General features: G+C 43.0%; 1 long non-coding RNA gene across 1 annotated transcript; it reads left to right on the forward strand.

Annotated features, from left to right (window-relative positions):
• The first annotated feature begins 759 nt into the window (after positions 1-759).
• On the forward strand, positions 760-4,976 carry LOC120044630. Its single transcript, XR_005476571.1, has 3 exons — positions 760-795; positions 4,574-4,690; positions 4,929-4,976. It is a non-coding gene; the product is annotated as an uncharacterized LOC120044630 (long non-coding RNA).
• Positions 4,977-8,335: the final 3,359 nt, after the last annotated feature.

Consider the following 8,335-nt stretch of genomic DNA (forward strand, 5'->3'; position numbering starts at 1 on the left):
AATTCTCTCATTTGAAGGGGTGTCCACATACTTTTGTATATATAGTGTAGATGCTCTGTCCTGCTACTGGTAGGACTATAACATTATGTGAACTGACCTGAACAGGTTTAGGCTGGTCATCTTTGATATGTAGGCTATTGCTGAGGTATAGACCTTGATCTGCATATCACTAACAAACTGCTATTATACATTATAACCTAGCCTACTTTACATAATATAAAATCTCTTACTTGATGCAAAAAACCTTTCTGAATGGATCAATGATTTCCCCCTCAGATCAATCATGTCCGTTTTAGCCCTTCTGTCTACATTCTCAGACACGTTTAGAAAACAACAGATTGAAAGACAATAAATATCCTACTGTTAATGAATACAAATAATTGTGAGACATGGCCTTGTGTTGCTGTACTGTCTATAACTACCTTAACAAACAGTGACTTATTATTATTATTGTTGTTTCTGTCAATAACTACCTTAACAAACAGTGATTTATTATTATTATTGACAGTTACCATGGAGATGAAATGTCACAACTACATGTTCACGTGATTGCATTAAATCACCTGACTGTTTCGATATGTCTGTTAGTTAAATGTTTTTTTTCTCAAAGAGATAATGAATAAATCAAAACCATTGGAAATCAATTATTTGTTGTCTCTGTGTTAACCACAACCAACATGCTGGATCTCTGTTTAGGGGTCAGTGCTCTAAAATGAGTCTCTCTGTGGAGAGAGAAGAGGGGGGTCCTGCCTCTAAAATGCATCTCTCTGGGGGACATGACACCAAAGCTAAGAGGTAAGATGACAATTTTATGAAGATTTGATTAAGTTTATTTCCAAAATAAATAGCTATCTTAAGATGAATGCACTTACTGTAAATCTCTCTGGATAAGAGCATCTGCTAAATCAGGGGTTCTCAATCTGGGGTCTGTGGAGGTACTGCAGGGGTTCTCAATCCGGGGTCTGTGGAGGTACTGCAGGGGTTCTCAATCCGGGGTCTGTGGAGGTACTGCAGGGGTTCTCAATCCGGGGTCTGTGGAGGTACTGCAGGGGTTCTCAATCCGGGGTCTGTGGAGGTACTGCAGGGGTTCTCAATCCGGGGTCTGTGGAGGTACTGCAGGGGTTCTCAATCCGGGGTCTGTGGAGGTACTGCAGGGGTTCTCAATCCGGGGTCTGTGGAGGTACTGCAGGGGTTCTCAATCCGGGGTCTGTGGAGGTACTGCAGGGGTTCTCAATCCGGGGTCTGTGGAGGTACTGCAGGGGTTCTCAATCCGGGGTCTGTGGAGGTACTGCAGGGGTTCTCAATCCGGGGTCTGTGGAGGTACTGCAGGGGTTCTCAATCCGGGGTCTGTGGAGGTACTGCAGGGGTTCTCAATCCGGGGTCTGTGGAGGTACTGCAGGGGTTCTCAATCCGGGGTCTGTGGAGGTACTGCAGGGGTTCTCAATCCGGGGTCTGTGGAGGTACTGCAGGGGTTCTCAATCCGGGGTCTGTGGAGGTACTGCAGGGGTTCTCAATCCGGGGTCTGTGGAGGTACTGCAGGGGTTCTCAATCCGGGGTCTGTGGAGGTACTGCAGGGGTTCTCAATCCGGGGTCTGTGGAGGTACTGCAGGGGTTCTCAATCTGGGGTCCGTGGAGGTACTGCAGGGGTTCTCAATCTGGGGTCTGTGGAGGTACTGCAGGGGTTCTCAATCCGGGGTCTGTGGAGGTACTGCAGGGGTTCTCAATCCGGGGTCTGTGGAGGTACTGCAGGGGTTCTCAATCCGGGGTCCGTGGAGGTACTGCAGGGGTTCTCAATCTGGGGTCTGTGGAGGTACTGCAGGGGTTCTCAATCCGGGGTCTGTGGAGGTACTGCAGGGGTTCTCAATCCGGGGTCTGTGGAGGTACTGCAGGGGTTCTCAATCCGGGGTCTGTGGAGGTACTGCAGGGGTTCCGCGGCACCCTGACTGTACTCGTTGCAATGGAAGACATTTGATAGAATTTTCACAACACGACCACTTTGCCTACTCTTAATTATTGACTAATATAATGGAATGAATATTGTTTTAACCAATTCTGATCATTGTTACAAGCAGATATTTTACAATATTACCGTTATATCAACACACTCTTCACACCAGTTTAACAACTCTAAATAGCTTTGACATAGTAGCATCAAGTCCCTTGCCAATAATGTTGCCTACAACGTTGCATACAATGTCCATATTCATCGAACACATATTACACCATAGATGCCTTCAATTGCCCAATTTAGGATTATTTTTTAACAACGTGATGTTGCACTCCAAAGGGAGAACTTGAAATAACATGATGTAGATAATTAAATAATCAAAAGAAAAACGTGTTTATTAAACACTCTTAGAAAAGAAGGTTCCTTATAGAACCAAAAAGGCTTCTATCACTTCCTTAATATATGGAACCACTAAAAGTTATATATATATTTGGGTTCAGTGAAGAAGAACCTCTAGAGTTCTGATCAACAAAAGGTTCATGTTTTGAGGATGTGAACCCAGCAGCCCTCCAGTGGTCAGATCAAGTCAGCCTGTTTTTTCCAGCGCCCGGCCCAGGATTTGAACCTGCCACCTTTCAGCCACAGGTCCAACTCCTGCCACAGCTCCAATTCCTTAGCCACTGGGTGAAAACCTGAGTTAATCTTCAGAAATAAGCATGAGTTAATCTGCCAAAATGAAGACAAAATACTATGCAGACATACATGGTATCGCTTGTTATACATAATTATTATCTAGAAGAAAAAGAAACGCACATGTAACGGCTGTCAAGGTCGTTCTCCTCCTCAGACCTATTGAGGCGAGGTGCTTGCTAGCGGAGTAGAACACTTGAAAATAAAAGGGAGCCGCACACTCTAGGAGCTCAGATGCAAAAATATTTAATTTACCAACGTTTCATCAGGGTACATATATATATATTATACATAATTATTACACATAAATCATTGCCAAAAGCACAACACACACTGTTGCATGTAGGTCTATATTATTTATAGATTGATCATATAGAAATATAAAACATTATTTTTAACTACTATAAAGCAATTACATGTGGCGCAGGAACCACTGACTCACTGCATTATTCTATAGTATTATCAAGACACCTGCTGTTAACTCTTAACTACTTAGGACAGCTCACGAGGTGTCCTAAATATCTGCCGTCTAGGTGGGACTAGAGACTTCATGCATAGCTTTAATTTGTACCCATAAGTGTAAAATGTCTTTATTCTCAGCACTTATACGACCAATTCTCTACTCTGAGACGCTTTGTGGATATGGGCCCAGATCTCAACATATTGTTATAAAAAAACATAGAATGTTTGTTTAACATAATAATAAAAAATGTATATTACTAATGTAACCCACTGTAAAGACTGGGTTTAGTTGATTGTGTTGCATTGTTCGGTGTGGCGCCAAGCATATTGTCCGGTTACGCGCAGAGTTGGCTGAGGTGATCTTGGGTAATAATGAACTACAGTGTTGAGACACCGAAGTTCAGTGTTCAATTTGCTTTTTTCTTTAAGGTCAGGGACAGTATGAGTGTAGCCAGATCCTTTTCACTCTCTATCCTTGTTTCATTTTGTGGTTCACCGGATTCGGCATCGAGACAAGGTACAGAACGACCAGCTAGCTAGCCGGTACAGCTAGGTAAGCTAGCTAGCTACTATACCAGCAGCATCCTAGTTAACTTAGCTAACAATACATCATTCTCTAGTTGACGGATGCTGGATACCTCTGTCCGGTTCTCCTCTCTTCACTAGATGGACGGTAACTTTAGTGTTTAACCCCTCTGTGTCCAAGGACCAATCTTTTGAATATTATTTTCAGGGCGCCTCAATAGCAGGTATTGAACCCCGGGTAAATAATCACTAGTCAGAACCTCAACCTCAGTATACATTAATTATAAAACATCTTAATATCTGATATTGCGAGTAAACAACCTCGGAATAGAAAAGACAAGAGTGCGTCTTCCAGCCCACCAATAAATTACATAATTCAACCCTCCCGGTTAGTAAATTTACCTCAACATGTCCCCGGAGAAGGCAGAGTAACGACACCAGCCTTTTAGCGGGGCTGACTACAACGCTCGCGTCGCTAAATTAATTTCGTTATTAAAAATGACACACTGCTCGCGCACGCCAACGAGCGTCTGGAAGTCAGTTCTATTTGTGACGCAGTTCGCGCTGCATCTCCTCATTGGTTTATAGAAGCAGGTACCCACGTGCCATCTCCTCATTGGTTTATAGAAGCAGGTAACCACGTGCCATCTCCTCATTGGTTTATAGAAGCAGGTACCCACGTGCCATCTCCTCATTGGTTTATAGAAGCAGGTACCCACGTGCCATCTCCTCATTGGTTTATAGAAGCAGGTACCCACGTGCCATCTCATTTAGCAAAAAACATAAACATAAATTAACATAATCATAACTTCTTTAAACAATAAAAGCTAATTTACCAACATTTCTGAAAAGTGATATATAGCGTTTTGGAATGAAACTCTTCTTATGTTTCCCCATCTGAGCTCAGAGTAGATGAGAGATGTAATGTTTGTCTCTGTTGTGTTGAAGTCCAATCAAGCAGGAGAGACCAGCCTCCCCTGTACCCAGCTGTGTGTCCATGAAGAGTGACAGGTCTATGGATCAACCTCCAAAGTTTAGTGAGGGAGACTTTTCTACTGAACAAAGGTAAGAAGAACTCATGGGTCATGGTCAGTGAGTTAAACAACACTGTCTCTAGTCATTTCTCCTCTCCCAAATCCTTTTGTCCATTTTCATAGTCCTGTGTGTGTGTGTGTGTGTGTGTGTGTGTGTGTGTGTGTGTGTGTGTGTGTGTGTGTGTGTGTGTGTGTGTGTGTGTGTGTGTGTGTGTGTGTGTGTGTGTACTCCCTGGATGAGGAGATGTAATCTCATGTTTTGTCCACAGAAACCAACAGGAGAGATCAGAGTCAGAGATTCTCAGTGGTCAGTCTTCCCAGAGTCATCAAACAGACCTGGCCTCCATATTCAGTGTATGTGGTCCTGTTATGTACATTTGTTTTTGTTTACCTCAAGTAAAGTTGATCTGTCAATCATTCATTAATGTGTTCATGAGAAAGCATTTCTTCTCTTGTTTAACTTATTTACTTGATTTATTTCAGTTGCTTGAAGAGAATATTATGACATTTGTGAAGAACGAGCTGAAGATGTTCAAGAGGATTCTTAGTCCAGAACTCCCAGAAGGCTTTGAGAGTCAGAAGCAGGATAAGGAAGTGGTGGATGCTGAAGATGAGAAGCAGGAGAGCAGTGCCAGAGAGGGGGCTCTGAAGATCACACTGCACGTCCTGAGGAAGATGAACCAGAAGGAGCTTGCTGACACACTGGAGAAATGTAAGACCTGTCTGCCTCATGTTGAATGCTGTTTTATAACATTTAAAAGCTGTAGCTAAAGTACAGCTAAAGTAGCTGTGTAACTCAATGATATTGTAGCAGCCTTAACTAGAGGTCGACCGATTATGACGCAGATACCGATACTGATTATTGGACGACCAAAAAAGCCGATACAATTTTTTTTACATTTACTTGTAGTAATGACAATTACAACAATACTGAATGAACACTTATTTTAACTTAATATAATACATCAATAAAATCAATCTTGCCTCAAGTAAATAATGAAACATGTTCAATTTGGTTTAAATAATGCAAAAACAAAGTGTTGGAGAAGAAAGTAAAAGTGCAATATGTGCCATGTAAGAAAGCTAACGTTTAAGTTCCTTGCTCAACATGAGAACATATGAAAGCTGGTGGTTCCTTTTAACATGAGTCTTCAATATTCCCAGATAAGAAGTTTTAGGTTGTAGTTATTATAGGAATTATAGGACTATTTCTCTCTATACCATTTGTATTTCACTAACCTTTGACTATTGGATGTTCTTATAGGCACTTTAGTATTGCCAGTGTAGCAGTATAGCTTCCGTCCCTCTCCTCGCTCCTCCCTGGGCTCGAACCAGCAACACAACGACAACAGCCACCATCGAAGCAGCGTTACCCATGCAGAGCAAGGGAAATAACCACTCCAAGGATCAGAGCGAGTGACGTTTGAAATGCTATTAGCGCGAACCCCGGGGCCAGACAGGTTAACTAGCCAGCCATTTCACATCGGTTACACCAGCCTCATCTCGGGAGTTGATAGGCTTGAAGTCATAAACAGCGCAATGCTTGACGCACAGCGAAGAGCTGCTGGCAAAACACATGAAAGTGCTGTTTGAATGAATATTTACGCACCTGCTTCTGCCTACCACCACTCAGTCAGATACTTAGATACTTGTATGCTCAGTCAGATTATATGCAATGCAGGACACGCTAGATAATATCTAGTAATATCATCAACCATTTTTTATTTTTTATTTTATTTTTATTTATTTCACCTTTATTTAATCAGGTAGGCTAGTTGAGAACAAGTTCTCATTTACAATTGCGACCTGGCCAAGATAAAGCAAAGCAGTTCGACACATACAACAACACATGGTTACACATGGAGTAAAACAAACATACAGTCAATAATACAGTGAAAAATAAGTCTATATACAATGTGAGCAAGTGAGGTGAGATAAGGGAGGTGAAGGCAAACAAAATATAAATAAAAATATAAAAAAGGCCATGGTGGTGAAGTAAATACAATATAGCAAGTAAAAAAACACTGGAATGGTTGGTTTGCAGTGGAAGAAAGTGCAAAGTAGAGATAGAAATAATGGGGTGCAAAGGAGCAAAATAAATAAATAAATACAGTAGGTAAAGAGGTAGTTGTTTGGGCTAAATTATAGATGGGCTATGTACAGGTGCAGTAATCTATGAGCTGCCCTGACAGCTGGTGCTTAAAGCTAGTGAGGGAGATAAGTGTTTCCAGTTTCAGAGATTTTTGTAGTTCGTTTCAGTCATTGGCAGCAGAGAACTGGAAGGAGGAAGAATTGGTTTTGGGGGTGACCAGAGAGATATACCTGCTGGAGCGCGTGTTACAGGTAGGTGCTGCTATGGTGACCAGCGAGCTGAGATAAGGGGGGACTTTACCTAGCAGGGTCTTGTAGATGACCTGGAGCCAGTGGGTTTGGCGACGAGTATGAAGCGAGGGCCAACCAACGAGAGTGTACAGGTCGCAGTGGTGGGTAGTGTATGGGGCTTTGGTGACAAAACGGATGGCACTGTGATAGACTGCATCCAATTTATTGAGTAGGGTTTTGGAGGCTATTTTGTAAATGACATCACCGAAGTCGAGGATTGGTAGGATGGTCAGTTTTACAAGGGTATGTTTGGCAGCATGAGTGAAGGATGCTTTGTTGCGGAATAGGAAGCCAATTCTAGATTTAACTTTGGATTGGAGATGTTTGATGTGAGTCTGGAAGGAGAGTTTACAGTCTAACCAGACACCTAGGTATTTGTTGTTGTCCACATATTCTAAGTCAGAGACGTCCAGAGTAGTGATGTTGGACAGGCGGGCAGGTGCAGGCAGCGATCGGTTGAAGAGCATGCATTTAGTTTTACTTGTATTTAAGAGCAATTGGAGGCCACGGAAGGAGAGTTGTATGGCATTGAAGCTCGCCTGGAGGGTTGTTAACACAGTGTCAAAAGAAGGGCCAGAAGTATACAGGATAGTGTCGTCTGCGTAGAGGTGGATCAGAGAATCACCAGCAGCAAGAGCGACATCAATGATGTATACAGAGAAGAGAGTCGGTCCAAGAATTGAACCCTGTGGCACCCCCATAGAGACTGCCAGAGGCCCGGACAACAGACCCTCCAATTTGACACACTGAACTTGATCAGAGAAGTAGTTGGTGAACCAGGCGAGGCAATCATTAGAGAAACCAAGGCTGTCGAGTCTGCCGATGAGGATGTGGTGATTGACAGAGTCAAAAGCCTTGGCCAGGTCAATGAATACGGCTGCACAGTATTGTTTCCTATCGATGGCGGTTAAGATATCGTTTATGACCTTGAGCGTGGCTGAGGTGCACCCATGACCAGCTCTGAAACCAGATTGCATAGCGGAGAAGGTATGGTGGGATTCGAAATGGTCGGTAATCTGTTTGTTGACTTGGCTTTCGAAGACCTTAGAAAGGCAGGGTAGGATAGATATAGGTCTGTAGCTGTTTGGGTCAAGAGTGTCCCCCCCTTTGAAGAGGGGGATAACCGCAGCTGCTTTCCAATCTTTGGGAATCTCAGACGACACGAAAGAGAGGTTGAAAAGGCTAGTAATAGGGGTGGCAACAATTTCAGCAGATAGTTTTAGAAAGAAAGGGTCCAGATTATCTAGCCCGGCTGATTTGTAAGGGTCCAGATTTTGCCGCTCTTTCAGAACAT

Source organism: Salvelinus namaycush, chromosome 3 (genome assembly GCF_016432855.1).
Source record: "Salvelinus namaycush isolate Seneca chromosome 3, SaNama_1.0, whole genome shotgun sequence".
In the NCBI taxonomy this organism is placed as follows: Eukaryota; Metazoa; Chordata; class Actinopteri; order Salmoniformes; family Salmonidae; genus Salvelinus; species Salvelinus namaycush.